Source organism: Amblyraja radiata, chromosome 17, assembly GCF_010909765.2.
Source record: "Amblyraja radiata isolate CabotCenter1 chromosome 17, sAmbRad1.1.pri, whole genome shotgun sequence".
NCBI classification, from domain to species: Eukaryota; Metazoa; Chordata; class Chondrichthyes; order Rajiformes; family Rajidae; genus Amblyraja; species Amblyraja radiata.
Genome location: NC_045972.1, coordinates 35,009,912 through 35,025,795, shown reverse-complemented (window position 1 = coordinate 35,025,795; position 15,884 = coordinate 35,009,912). Strand labels below are relative to the sequence as shown.

General features: G+C 41.7%; 2 long non-coding RNA genes across 2 annotated transcripts; one reads left to right on the top strand and one right to left on the bottom strand.

Annotated features, from left to right (window-relative positions):
• Window positions 1-1,550: 1,550 nt before the first annotated feature.
• Window positions 1,551-15,139, bottom strand: LOC116982953. The gene is made up of 3 exons (XR_004414575.1): window positions 15,127-15,139; window positions 4,158-4,165; window positions 1,551-1,725 (listed from the first exon to the last, which is right to left on the bottom strand). It is a non-coding gene; the product is annotated as an uncharacterized LOC116982953 (long non-coding RNA).
• LOC116982954 lies at window positions 3,118-7,925 on the top strand. The gene is made up of 4 exons (XR_004414576.1): window positions 3,118-3,192; window positions 6,123-6,228; window positions 7,156-7,206; window positions 7,858-7,925. It is a non-coding gene; the product is annotated as an uncharacterized LOC116982954 (long non-coding RNA).
• Window positions 15,140-15,884: the final 745 nt, after the last annotated feature.

The window sequence follows — 15,884 nt, the reverse complement described above, 5'->3', positions numbered from 1 at the left end:
GAGGGAAAGCAAGGGCTACTTGAAGTTAGAGAAGTCAATAGTCATATCACTGGGGTGTGAGCTGCCCAAGCGAAACATGAGGTGGTGTTCCTCTAATTTGTGCTGGGCCTTACTCTGACAATGGAGGAGGCCCAGGACAGAAAGGTCAGTGTGGGAATAGGAGGGGGAAGTAAAGTGGTTTGCAACTGGGAGATCAGGTAGATTTAGGCGGACTGAGCAGAGGTGTTCAGCAAAACAATCGCCAAGCCTGCGCTTGGTCTCACCGATATATAGGAGTGCCCACCTAGAACAGCGGATACAGTAGATGAGGTTGGAGGAGGTGCAAGTGAATCTCTGCCTCACCTGAAAAGACTGTCTGGGTCCTTGGGCGTAGTCAAGGGAGGAGGCACAGGGACAGGTGTTGCATTTCCTGCGGTTGCAGGGGATAGTATCTGGGGAGGGGATGGTTTGGGTGGGAAAGGATGAGTTAACCAGGGAGTTGCGGAGGGAACAGTCTCTGCGGAAAGCGGAAAGGGGTGGCGATGGGAAAATGTGGCTAGTGGTGGGATGCCGTTGGAGGTATCGAGGATTATGTGCTGCATGCGGCGGCTGATGAGGGGGGAGCAAGAGTGGAGTTGCAGAATATCGAGGAGACCCTAGTGAGGGCCTCATCTGTGATGGAAAGAGGAGAGCACCCGTTCCCTAAAGAATGAGGACATCTGAGATGTCCTGGTATGGAACACCTCATCATGGGCACAGATGTGATGTAGTTCTTTGAACATTCCATGCTTGAAGTGCTACCATCATCTTCTGATTCCTTACAAGTTAAAATATTTCAAGTATCTTAATAAAAGGCATACTTATTTTGACACAGTAATTGCTTTGCCTGTAGTGGATTTGATGTTGCACAAGAGTGCTGTTTATTATTGTGATTTTTGATTATCTTGACTTGGGGGGGAGGGGAACCATTCAAAAGCCTAATAACAGAAAGGAAGAAGCCACTGCTGAGTCTGGTTGTGTGTGTTTTCAAGCTGTGTACCTTCGATTTTCCAGCATCTGCAGTTCCTTCTTAAAAACAGTATGTTTTTTATGGTGCATTTGTAGATGTTTGTAAGAGTCACTGGAGACATGCTAAATTTCAATCAATCAATCAATCAATCAATCAAAGACTTTATTGTCATTCAAAAATACAATAACAAATGCAAGTCTGAGCAAAATTTCGTTGCGTCTGGCTCACCGTGCAACATAAAATACCAAAAGGGTAAAATAGATAAAAAGCTAAAATAGATAATAGTGGCGGCACATTATATGGAATTCAAGAGTCTGATGGCTCGGGGGAAGAAGCTGTTGCAAAACCTGCCCATCCTTATACTGCGATACCTTTTGCCCGAGGGCATCACAGTGAACAGTCCACGATGGAGATGTGTGGGGTCTTTTATAATGCTGTTGGCCTTGGACAAGCAACGCTTGCACGCAATGTCCCGGATTGAAGGAAGAGAAGTCCCAATGATTTTTTTCAGCCGTCCTCACCACTCTCTGCACGAACTTCCAGTGGGAGGCTTTGCAGTCCCCAAACCAGACAGAGATGCAGCTGGTCAAGATGCTCTCCATGTTGCCCCTGTAGAAAGTGGTGAGGACGGGATGGGGGAGGTGAGCTCTTCTCATCCGGTGCAGAAAGTGCAACCACTGCTGCGCTCTCTTAACTTGTGATGTGATGTTTTGTGACCAGGTCAGACTGTTCGTGATCTGTCGTGACTGATTTCCTCAGTCTCCTAAGGAACTAAAGGCGTTATGTCCTCTTGGCTGTCGGATCAATATGGTTGGTCCACGGCAGATTGGTGCTAATATTAATGCCAAGGAACTTGAAGCTCCAACAGCTCGAACTTGATGCTTTCCACTTCTGCACCATTGATGCGGATTAGGGCAGATACTCCACCCCACTTCCTGAAGTTGATAACTAACTCATTTATCTAGTTGACATTGAGGGAAAGGTTGTTGTTGTGACACAGTGTTACCAAATTCTCTATCTCTTTCCTATACTCAGTCTCTTTATTGGTCCTGATTTGGCCAACCAAAGTTTAAAGAAGATTCGTAGGGCAAGTTATTTTTTTACAGAGATTGGTGGGTGCCTGAAATGCACTGCCAGGGATGGTGATGGAGACTGATATTGTGGCATTTAACAGACTTTTGGAAAGGAACATAGATATGCAGGGAATGGAGGGATATGGATCGCATGCAGGCAGAGGAGGTTAGTTTAACTTGGTATCTGGTTTGTCATGGATATTGTGGGCCAAAGGGCCTGTTCCTGCGCAGGACTTTTGTATGTTCTGCATGCCACAATGTATCTGTCACATTTGATTTTGCAAGTTTGAGTCAGCCTTAGAAAGGTACATTTACAACAATACTGGTAAATTTTATGAATGATTGGAGGTTTTTTTTTTTAATGTCATACTTTCCATTATCTAAGCATATTACAATGTAGCCCAGTTGTATAACAATAGTGCCCCCTTGAGATTCAGTTTGGATATGTGCATCTCTCCAGCATGTGTTTCTCCAATCTTTTTAAAGCTAACCAGGAGAGTTCATCGTAAAACAAGTCAGAAATGAATCTGAGAGCGGCCTTAGTTCAATGTACGAAAATGAACAAAGAAAGCAACAGTTAAAGTAAATTTCAATCATCTTAATCTGAAAGTGTAAGTGCCTCTGGCAGGAGCACTACGAGGTTATATGCACAGTCCCCCGCTCTACTCTCTCTATACCCAAGAATATGTAGCAGACACAGCTCGAGCGCCATCTCTAAATTTGCCGATGACCGTCATTGGATAAATGACGAGTACAGAAAGGAGATTGACAGCTGGTTGAGTTGTGCAAAACAACAATCCTGCTCATCATTAACAAGACCACGAGACCAAAAAACTGATTTTTGACTTCAAAAAGAGAAAGCTGAATGACCATGCACCTATTTCCATTGGCAGGTCAGTAGTGAAGATAGACAACCACTTCAGGTTCCTGGGTATGCACATTTCTGATCATCTGTACTGGACCCCAACACATACACTGTAGATGCAATTTCAAAGAAAGCTCACTAATTACCAAATCCTCTATCGAATGTCTATGGCGGAGGGCCAAAGATAATCTTTTTTTTTCAATTCTAGTAGATGATGACCTGGTGAAGTTTGAAGCATCTGGAAGGAACTCTGGTGTTGATATTGAGTAAGTTAAAAAAAAACGTGGTGATATGAAATTCTCCTCCTGAAGAAACTCAATTAATAGTGTTGAGCATGAAACACTAAAGAAGGGAGATATGTTCCCAAACACTGGCTAAAAGTTGACTCCATGCTAATACAATGCAATAATTAATTACCGTAGCTCGACACACTAACCATGCCGAAAGGGAAGAAATTCCAAAAAGAAAACATAAGCAAGTATCCTTGGAAATGCACTCAGCAAACTCATCAGTGCAAAAGAATGGAATTGCGCAAATAAGAATGATGCTACATTGACCAGATCCCTCAGTTGTCATTTATCGAGTGAAATGAACAACTTATTCTTCAGTAGCTCTGTCTGTTGTGTTGATGCAATGACTTAAATGGACTTGAGCTGAGCCTCATGAGGAATTATCTGATGTGGTCTTTATTACCATGAAATGTAGACTAAGTGCATTTCCCTACCCACTGAATGTCAATCTGATCAATATAATAAGTGTTTCCCCTGCTGGGTAAACTTGATTTATAATGAAATCTTGTGAAAATCATTCGAATAGCTATTTAATCAGGTCTCCCAAAGTCAACCGAATATAAGTTTAAGTAGTGAGAAAATCTGAAAATTTATCTTGCTATTTTCTTAGTTTGACCAAGACTTCTGCAGTGGTAGAGTGTGGCGCTCTGAGGTCCGATTCATGTCTGTATAGATGAAAATGGGTGTTTGATATCCAGTGATGTTATTAGATGTATGTCTTACTCCAGGTTCAGGCAAATGGAACTAACATTGTCTTGCCCAGACCAATTTCACAACCAGCATAGTTTCACTCAGAAACTACCATTATCACAATCCATTCAATGTAAAATTAAAATCTGATCTCACAGTGCTGAGAAAAGCAGGTGCAATGCAATTCATTTTTCCAGTTAAATATTTTAACAGTATCATTTTTAGTAGACTTTGTAATGTTTGTGAATAACATTTATAACTGTTAAATGTCTTATAACTTTGACCGCTGCTTAGCCTGGGGAAATGTTTTAATTGGTTAGTACATTAATGGCAATGGGGCTTAGTGATTTCATCAGCAAGGCCTTGTCCTGCATTGGGCCTTACAGATTGAGAGCCAATTTCAAGGATTGCATTGTCCATCCCAATAAAGAGCAAAGAATCAAGCAGTAATGGCAGTTCCATCCAATTCAATGGCTGACTTGTCAAAAATATCTCATGAGTCAAATGCAGGTCATAATGTTATACGCAAAGATAATAAATTGGCAGCATAGATCCAAAAGACTAATTGACCTTTTTAATGAGGTGACAAGGCAACAGATAGTAAACAAGACTTGTATAAGCTTGACAATAACTTGGATTTTCAAAAGTCCTTGATATCAAGTGATGTTTTGGGTGATATTTTTACCTTGTCTACTCATCTGGACGCCCGCAGTAGTTGAAGTCCCGACCATGGGGGAAAATGGAGGAGGACTGGCCAAATTTTGTGCCTTCCACCACAGTGATGAATGCTGTGTGGATGTTTGTGTTAAATTTTTATTGTGTTTTTATGTGTTCGTTTTCATTGTATCGCTGCTGGCAAATTCATTTCGCTTGCACTTTATGTGCAAGTGACGAATAAAACTGATTGATTCATTGATTGATAAGGTTATACACAACAGTCTTGTAACAAAGTTAGTGCAATCTGGACAACTGATTGAAAAGTGAATTGGCTAAATAAAATATAAAACAATGAAAGAATGGGCAATAGGGTTGTTATTCAGATTGGAAGCAGGTATAAGCAGGGTCTCTTGGACCCACAATACCTCAACTCTGATCAAGAAGGCTCACCAGCATCTCTTCTTCCTGAGGAGACTGAAGAAGGTCCATCTGTCTCCTCAGATCCTGGTGAACTTCTACCGCTGCACCATCGAGAGCATCCTTACCAACTGCATCACAGTATGGTATGGCAACTGCTCTGTCTCCGACCGGAAGGCATTGCAGAGGGTGGTGAAAATTGCCCAACGCATCACCGGTTCCTCGCTCCCCTCCATTGAGTCTGTCCAAAGCAAGCGTTGTCTGCGGAGGGCGCTCAGCATCGCCAAGGACTGCTCTCACCCCAACCATGGACTGTTTACCCTCCTACCATCCGGGAGGCGCTACAGGTCTCTCCGTTGCCGAACCAGCAGGTCCAGGAACAGCTTCTTCCCGGCGGCTGTCACTCTACTCAACAACGTACCTCGGTGACTGCCAATCACCCCCCCACCCCCCGGACACTTATTATCACTTATTATTATTTATTCAAATCATTTGCTATGTCGCTCTTCCAGGGAGATGCTAAATGCATTTCGTTGTCTCTGTACTGTACACTGACAATGACAATTAAAATTGAATCTGAATCTGATCTGAATCTGCACCATCGCCTCCTGCTGCTCCTGCACGGCTGACGTTCAAGGGGGGGCCAGACTACAAAATCTGAGTCTGAGGTAGAAAACTGTATCACAAGAATCAATGTGATTCATAAATGACACTTAATAAATTAGATTCAAGAACAATGAATCAAAGTCTACATGTCATGACACTCAGTGAGTTAATATTAACACTAAGGAATATAAGACAACCGTTGACTGACAAAAGAGACAGACAAGAGAAATGTTTGAAATAAATGTGTTAGAAAACATAGACACATCAGCTACACCTTAGAAAATGAAAAGTCGAATGGGGTGAAAGAGCATGAGGGCTGAATATCCATTGTGCTATAAAATCTGTTACGTTAACAAACCCAGACATAAATGAAATGAATAAAAATAAAATGAATAAGGTGGGACAGACAGGTTTGGTGCAAAAACAGTGCTATCCAAAGCTGGGATTCATTTAGTCTTCATCAATTTATTGTCTTTAATTCATGGTTAAACTCTGGAAAAACAATGTTTAAACAAATAGCTGACTTATTTTTACAGATTTCATGAATCATGCAGTGAAGTCCGTGTTCTCCAGGACATGGTGAAAGAAATGGGCAATGTGGAGGATGTATATTGGCAACTGAAGAAACAAAACTTTTGGCTGGTCAGTACTCGAATAGAATAATATAAGATCCAAACAAGGACAAAGAGATCAGAAACCAAGTCATCCTGGAAAATGGGACAAACAATGAGAAGAAATTAAATATTGTACTAAGAAAGATTTATAACAGCCAGCAGATTTGGAACAATAGATAAGGTTGACACAGCCAGAACTTTTCGTATTGGGACAGATAGGGAGACACTCAGACTAAAACAATTGAGTAGTGATTTACAATATTTTAAAGTTCAGATGTACGGCATTTGGCCAATCAGACCAGAATTATATGCATTCTGAAGAAGGCCTCATTTGTATCTCCAAGGTGATGTCGGTAAGTGAAATATACTAGTGATGGTAACATTGGATGTGCACGAAATGTCCTGGCATTGTAGAATTTTCAGATTGTAATCAAAACATTTAATTTGCTGTTGGTTCAGTGGAGGGATTAAGGCCATATTTAGACAATGGGAATTAACCATCAGCCTTCTAACCTTGGGCACCAAGGACAGAAATTGTAGACAAATTGGACAAGAACAGCCAGTTAGGGCTTTGAGATGCTTTTCATGTCCCATGTAAGGACAGGAAAATGATCTCCCAAGCTGCGGCAAATGCATCATCACTGTAAATATCTTATTTTTATTAGATCGTTTATTATTCTGTAATTACCATTTTTAAAAATTAGTTATAAACTAGCACAAGTAATTGTTTATTTATTTCATTCACGAGGGAATGCAAGTATCACAGGTCTGGCTCTTATTTAACGCCAACCCCTAATTGCCCTCAGCAAGATGGCGCAGAGCTTGGGTTCCATGATTCTGACTCTGCAATAGAGCGGTGGTGTATTTTCCAGTAAACTCATACACTAGGTTGACTGATTTGATTCTGTGGCTTTGATTCAGTCTGTGAACATAACGTGTTTCAATTTCATCATAGCAGCAGCAACAGGAGAGTCTTCTTGGCCAGTTCAGTTTTTACGAACAAGAGGTAGGTTAGTTTTAACCATGTTTTAACCATGCCCCCTGTTATCTCATTCCCATTGTTCCCTGCAGGCTACCTACACATCAATGTTCTTCCTCAAGTTGTGCATCTTGTATGTGCATGCTCTCTCTAGCGTAACCCCTTGTGAGACACAACTGCATTTAATGGGGAAAAATAAATAAATGTGTCATGTGAAAACCTTCTGACAACTCTGGGTTGTTTCTTTTATCATTATTTTCATTGCATTCTCTATAAGGCCGCATCGTCATTGCCACTGCCAGCAAATACAGCCCCAACAAAAACAGCCATTTTAATAGTTTTAGCAGATGTAGATGTCTGATATCAAGGAGTGAGTAACATGCACGACTGTGAAGAGTTGGGTGGTAATGCAGTGGTAATTAAGCTTCTCTTGAAAGGCATCCATCTGGCCAGCCAGGTCTAAAACTGAGAAAAATCCAAGGGATATGCCCTCATTAACATACCCTTCTGTGGAAAGGTTGATTCCAATCTCTCTCCACTATCATCCCAGTCAGAATTAAAACTGAAAATGTGTGGTGTTTGAGATTTTCTTCAGATTTAAGAAGCTTGCCAATTGAAACTGACATGGATTTTGGGGCTTAAAATTACTTTAACATTCCTTCTTTTGTTTTAATTAAGATTGAGAAACTGGAGGATCAGAGATGTCAGCAGGAGCACATTGTTAAGGACATGATCAACAAGGCAAAGTTCCTTCATGTAAGTTGTATTCACTATGCCTGAATTGGATTCTCGAGTGGTGATAATCTAATGTTATTACAGAAATGTTTTTGAAAAAATTCTCCTGAAATCTGATATCAACATATATCTTACAGGAAGTGTTAGATGAAGCCAGAATGTTATCTGAAGACAGAGATCACATCATAACTGTGGTAAAATAACTTCAATCTTTCCATTGGTGTATTGTTCTATGCAGACCAAGTCCAGGATTGTCAAAAATACTAGCTGATATTGACTGCTCTGGTTATTGGGTTGTGGGCGTGGAGCCTAAAATAGATTTAGCCTCAGCTTGTAGACTGACGTGATTGAGCTGAACACACTAAAGTGAAATATTTGGAAGGGACAGTTGTGTCTGCCTCTGTCTGTTCAAGGCAGCAGAGATAGTTCACTTACACTAGGATGTGTATTTTAAGCATTAAATGTTTTTAACCAGAACTAGCGCTGGATAAGCACAATGGGATCAAACCCAAGAATAAAGAACTTACCATTGCCAACCACTGTAGCTAATGATTAACGTGGATCCTCAGGTAGCGTGTAGATTTGACAAAGGAAATTGAGCTATAACATAACTTTGGTTCCATTTCACTGTAGTGCTCGTGATATAAAGACAAGTATTGCATTAATCTTTTTAATTGTTTAGTGACCTGTCCATGACATTTTTATATTGTGTATATGGAGTTATGTGCCTCTGACACCATTTGGAAAGTACTTTGTCTCTCACTTTTGGATCCAAAGTGCATCACGTGTACTTGCACTGAAATCCATTTGACACTTCCCCCACCATCAGCCTAAAAAACCCCATCCTCAACGATTCCTGGAAACCTCTAATCCATGACCTCTTAAAATGAGGAAGGAGCATTTGGGATGGTACAAAGAATCAGCTCTGTAGCAGAAGTGCACAGAACCCCTGCAGAAAGGGTAGAGACATTTCATCTGAGTATCATGTCTATCATTAAGATTTGTAGGAGGCGTACATTCGTCTATGTTAGACTTCAAGTCAAGTGTTCAAGTTCAAGTGAGTTTATTGTCATGTGTCCCTGATAGGACAATGAAATTCTTGCTTTGCTTCAGCACAACAGAACATAGGAGGCATTGACTACAAAACACATGAATAAATAAACTAAATCTTTGAGGTTAAACCACTTGTGGGCACGTGAGATTAACGTAGATGGGCAAAAAGGTCAGCATAGACACTGTGGGCTGAAGAGATCGTATCAGTATTGTATGACTCATCTACGTATTTGAAAAGCAAATTAAAGATGCTGGAAATCTGGAAATTCACAGCAGGTCCTGCAGCATTTGTGGAGAGAGAAACAGTTGGGCTAAAGATGTTCTTCATTCTTTTAGTTTGGTATTTCTCAATTCTCAGCAAAGAGTAACATTTGGTTGCTGAAAGGTGGGTGGAACATTTGAAGTATACTCAGTCAAACAATATCACTTGATAGGTATTTCCTGACATACCAGTGAAGGTGGATATCTACAGATTGATGTACTGTCCTGCCTTCACTATTAATATGGTGACTAGACTAACCCTATCAATCGGTACCATATTTTGTGGCAGAGTTCCAAATGTTACTGTCCTTGAGATTCACAGCATTACTGATAATTGAAGCAATGCTCATTTGAGGACAGCTGCACTAGGCTGGTCATGCAGGGCATGCATTCCAAGGATTCCACTATGTAATCAACCACAACAAGGACACATCTCAGCTCCCAGGCATATCCAGTAAATGGGTATTGCGTTACCTCATTGATAATTCCCACTTCAGACTAGAATTAGTGTAGGCCTCACACTGTCGACACACAACCGAGCCACCAGCGTGGCAGTACTTGCAAAACACAAATCAGTTTCATGTGATGTAAGAGTTCACAAATAAAATTCTCTCTTTTCAATAATTTGGTCATCAATAATTTTTAAACATTAAGTTTTACTCATAGATGTGCCCTCTGCACATTCTTTCCATTTGTTTACTCAACAAATTAGGTATGTTTGTCTGAATGATTGTCAAAATTCGTTGTCAAGTTGGGGCTGAACAATTGAGGTTGAATTTCTAACCTCATCCTTTACACTCTTAACAAAGTGTCTAGTTGTTACCATCTTAAATCGAGTTTTAGAAAAAGATTCCTACTGTGAAATTCCAGTTAACTTTACAGTAACTCAGTTTCCATTCATTTGCATGGATCTCTAACTGCTGTGTTAACAAATCCACATATAGAGATAAGATTCACCCACACACAATATAACAGGAAGAAGGAAAGCTTGTTTCTAATCTCTAGACCCAGAAAATGTGGAGTGGTAAGTAAATTGGGTAATCAGACAGCCAGCGTAAAGACCTTTGCACCGTCTGTGGAAGGTGGGTCTTGTTATTGGTATGAATAATCTTGTACTAAATCATGATCAAATTCATCAAATCTTTCTAAATATCAGTATTTCTTGTTCCTTCCAGAAAAATCTGTACATTGATCAACTGATGAACACGCTTGAGATGATGTTGGAATCAAACATGGTAGGTCAGTGCTCACTGGTATTTATGTTAGGATTCACCAATCTCGTAATCAGTTATACAGTGCCCTCCATAATGTTTGGGCAAAAAGACCCATCATTTATATATTGGCCTCTGTACTCTGCAATTTGAGATTTGTAATAGAAAAAAAATCACATTTGGTTAGATCTGACACATTGTCAGATTTTAATAAAGGCCATTTTTACACATTTTGGTTTCACCATGTAGATATTACAGCAGTGTTTATACATAGCTCTGCTTGGTCTGTATTGCAGCCATCTTCAGCTTATGCTTGTTTTGGGGGCTAGTCCCCTTCAGTTTTCTCTTCAGCGTATAAAAGGCATGCTCAATTGGGTTCAGATCGGGTGATTGACTTGGCCACTCAAGAATTTTTTAGCTTTGAAAAACTCCTTTGTTGCATTAGCAGTATGTTTGGGATCATTGTCTTGCTGTAGAGTGAACCGCCAGCCAATGAGTTTTGAGGCATTTGTTGGAACTTGAGCAGATAGGATGTGTCTTTACACTTCAGAATTCATTATGCTACTACCATCAGCAGTTGTATCATCAATGAAGATAAGTGAGCCAGTACCTTCAGCAGCCATACATGCCCAGGCCATAACAACCCACCACCGTGTTTCACAGATGAGTTGGTATGCTTTGGATCTTGGGCAGTTCCTTCTCTCCTCCATACTTTGCTTTTGCCATCACGCTGATATGTTAATCTTTGTCTAATCTGTGCACAAGACCTTTTTTCCAGAACTGTGGTTGCTCTTTTAAGTACTTCTTGGCAAACTGTAACCTGGCCATCCTATTTTTGCAGCTAACCAGTGGTTTGCATCTTGCAGTGTAGTCTCTGTATTTCTGTTCATGAAGTCTTCTGCGGACAGTGGTCATTGACACGTCCACACCTGACTCCTGTAGAGTGTTTCTGATATGTCGGACATGTGGATGGGGATTTTTCTTTATTTATAGAGAGAATTCTTCTGTCATCAGCTGTAGAGATCTTTCTTGGCCTGCCGGCCCCTTTGCGATTAGTAAGCTCGCCGGTGCTCTTTCCTCTTAAAGATGTTCCAAACAGTTGATTTTGGTAAGCCTAATGTTTGGCTGATGTCTCTAACAGTTTTATTCTTGTTTCTCAGTCTCATAATGGCTTATTTGACGTTCATTGGCACAACAAGCCTCTTTGTCGGGTACGTTGAACAATCCTTGTTTGAGGCGTACCAGGGCCCCATCCCCGACCTCTACCTCCGCTACATCGACGATTGCTTTGGTGCCACCTCCTGCACCCTTGTGGCTAAAGGGATCAGGGGGTATGGAGAGAAGGTAGGTACAGGATTCTGAGTTGGATGATCAGCCATGATTATATTGAATGGCGGTGCAAGCTCGAAGGACCGAATGGCCTACTCCTGCACCTATTTTCTATGTTTCTATGTTTCATCCGCTTCACCACTAACTTCCATCCGGCACTCAAATACACCTGGATCATTTCCGACACTTGTCTACCATTTCTTGACCTCACTATCTCCATCGCAGGTGATAGACTTCTGACCGACATTCACTATAAACCCACTGAAACCCATGGCTATCTTGACTATTCTTCTTCCCACCCTGCTTCCTGACTCCATCCCCTACTCCCAATTCCGTCTATGCCGCATCTGCTCCCAGGATGAGGTGTTTCACACCACGGCATCGGAAATGTCCTCATTCTTCAGGGAACGGGGGTTCCCCTCCCCTACTATAGATGAGGCTCTCACCAGGGTCTCTTCCATACCCCGTAACACTGCTCTCTCTCCCCATCCCCCACTCGTAACAAGGGCAGTGTCCCCTAGTCCTCACCTTTCACCCTACTAGCCGTCACATACAACAAATAGTCCTCCGTCATTTTCGTCACCACATCTTCCTATCTCCCCCCCTGTCTGCTTTCCGCAAGGACCGCTTCCTCCGTAACTCCCTGGTCAATTCTTCCCTTCCCTCCCGCACCATCCCCTCCCCGGGCACTTTCCCTTGCAACCGCAAGAGATACACTTGTCGCTTTACCTCCCCCCTCGACTCCATTCAAGGATCCAAGCAGTCGTTCCAGGTGCAACAGAGGTTCACCTGCATCTCCTCCAACCTCATCTATTGCATCCGCTGCTCTAGATGTCAGCTGATCTACATCGGTGAGACCAAGCGTAGGCTTGGCGATCGTTTCGCCGAACACCTCCGCTCGGTCCGCATTAACCAACCTGATCTCCCGGTGGCTCAGCACTTCAACTCCACCTCCCATTCCGAATCTGACCTCTCTGTCCTGGGCCTCCTCCATGGCCAGAGTGAGCACCACCGGAAATTGGAGGAGCAGCATCTCATATTCCGCTTGGGCAGTCTGCACCCTAGCGTCATAAACATTGAATTCTCCAATTTCCGGTAGCCCTTGCTGTCTCCTCCCCTTCTCAGCTCTCCCTCAGCCCTTGGCTCCTCCTCTTCCTTTTTCCTTTCTTCTCCCCACCCTACATCAGTTTGAAGAAGGGTTTCGGCCCGAAACGTTGCCTATTTCCTTTGCTCCATTTCCTCTGCTGCACCCCCTGACTTTCTCCAGCACTTTTGTCTACCTTCGATTTGCCAGCATCTGCAGTTCCTTCTTAAACAAAATTCATTGGCACAACTTTGGTCTTCATGTTGATAACAGCAATAAAAGTTTCCAAAGATGATGGAAAGACTGGAGGAAAGACTAGGTGCTGAGAGCTCTCTTATACATTCATTAAGGAGGCAATTAAACACACCTGAGCAATTACAAACGCCTATGAAGCCATGTGTCCCAAACATTATGGTGCCCTGAAATGGGGGGACTATGTATAAACACAGCTGTAATTTCTACATGTTGAAACCAAAATGGATAAAAATGGCCTTTAATAAATCTGACAATGTGCACTTTACCCACATGTGATTTTTTTCTATCACTAAGCCCAAATTGTGGAGTACAGGCAAATAAATAAATGATGTGTCTTTGCCCCAAACACCGTAGCTACTAATGCATTAAATGGGCAATGTTTTACAAGCTTCAGAGACCATAATTGCAAATTTTCTTCATAACTAGTGGAGATGTATATCCAACCAAGAGTGTAGAAGTAATCAAATGTACTTTTTGTACATTTGTGAAGTTACCAGCATTGTAGTCCAGTTATAAAGAGTATTGATTTCCTTACATAAGGGTGGTTGTTAATGCTTAGTAAGCAGTTCAGCGGAAATATAGCAGACAAGAATGGGCAGCTTGTCCTCTGAGGAAACAATAGACATGCTCAGCTTAGATCCACTGAAATTTAGAAGAGTGAAAGACTATTTGATTGAAATGTACTAAAGGGTGGCTGTGGAAAGGATGTTTCATCTTGTGAAATAATTTAGAATTGGGGCTCATTGTTTTAAAGTAAGGGGTCTCTCATTAAAGATAAAGTTAAAACAAGCTTTGATCTCGTGTAAAGTTTTGGTCCCATTGCCCTTTGAGGAAGAGAGTTCCAAAGTCTTTGAAAATACTTATGTCAGATATCTTTGATAAATAAAGAGGAGAAAGGTTAGCTTGGGTCAATGGGAATGCAAAGCTGAGGTTATGGACATATCAGCTACAGTATGTATCGGAGCAGGCTTGACAAAGTGACATTTATCTTACTGCTCTTCAGGATCCTGCAGTTTCTAAATTAGCTGCCAGGTTTGAACTCATTTAAAAAGTGGCTATGAAGCATTTTGAGACTTTAAATAAAGACATGCTTCTGCGGTCAGTATTTTAATCTTGCTCTTACCATCTGATTTATCAATGCAATTTTCCTTAAGCACCTAAGAGAAGAATGCACTTACCTGCAGAAAGAACTGAAGAGCTTGGAAGTAACTCGGTGAGTAACCAAGGCATAGCCTTTACATGGCTTTGTTTAAATAGCACTATGGTTTGTACATGTCCTTTATATACTGAGCAAAAGTGCTTCATGAAATTACACCAAACTAGTTATCATCAGTTCCATTTCAACCATGTGTTCACTTGTTGCTGCAAAAATCGATTAATAATGGCATTAAACGGTATCGGATGAATCATCCCCATTTATACTGTAAACCAGGAGCAAGAAGATAGTGTAACATGAAGGACAAGACTGCTCCAGGAAACAAGCATTAGTGGTGAAGTAATGTAGGCGTGTCTAAGCATCAAGAAGACCTACTTTTAGTTGAATCATTCCTCAATCCACCTCTTAATCTGAAACTCCCATTTAATACTTTTACTAACAATTGACTATTCCACTTTAAATGAGGAATGGTGGCATCCACGCTATAGTGAAAACACTTGATACATAATTTACAAGGTTTACAAATTGCTATGTTGAGTGGATAAGATTATTACAAGGTTACATTGAGGGGCGAATTTAACAGCATAGTTTGTGTTCCTTTCGTCCCTTCTCCGACTATAACTTATGCCCCTGTCCCACTTAGGAAACCTGAATGGAAACCTCTGGAGACTTTGCGCCCCACCCAAGGTTTCCATGCGGTTCCTGGAGGTTGCAGGTGGTTGCCGGAGGTTGCAGGTAGTGGAAGCAGGTAGGGAGACTGACAAAAACCTCCGGGAAATGCACGGAAACATTGGGTGGGGCGCAAAGTCTCCAGAGGTTTCCGTTCAGGTTTCCTAAGTGGGACAGGGGCATTACTCTTTTACAAAATACACAGAACTGTACAGCACAAGGACACACCCTTTGGCCCTCAATGTCCATGTCTAGTTTAGTTTAGTTTATTATCATGTGTACCGAGGTACAATGAGAAGTGCTAACCAGTCAGCAGAAAAACTATACATGATTACAATCAAGTCATCCACAGTGTACAGATTCACGGTAAAGGGAATAACGTTTAGTGCCAGTTAAAGGCCGATTAAAGATAGTCCGAGGGTCTCCAGTGAGGGTTGATAGTAGCTCAGAACCACTCTCTAGTTGTTGATAGAATGGTTCACTTGCCTCAGAACAGCTGGGAAGACATTCTTGCCATAGAGGGAGTACAGAGAAGGTTCACCAGACTGATTCCTGGGATGTCAGGACTTTCATATGAAGAAAGACTGGATAGACTCGGCTTGTACTCGCTAGAATTTAGAAGATTGAGGGGGGATATTATAGAAACGTACAAAGTTCTTAAGGGGTTGGACAGGCTAGATGCAGGAAGATTGTTCCCGATGTTGGGGAAGTCCAGAACAAGGGGTCACAGTTTAAGGATAAGGGGAAAATCTTTTAGGACCGAGATGAGAAAAATATTTTTCACACAGAGAGTGGTGAATCTCTGGAATTCTCTGCCACAGAAGGTAGTTGAGGCCAGTTCATTGGCTATATTTAAGAGGGAGTTAGATGTGGCCCTTGTGGCTAAAGGGATCAGGGGGTATGGAGAGAAGGCAGGTACAGGATACTGAGTTGGATGATCAGCCATGATCAT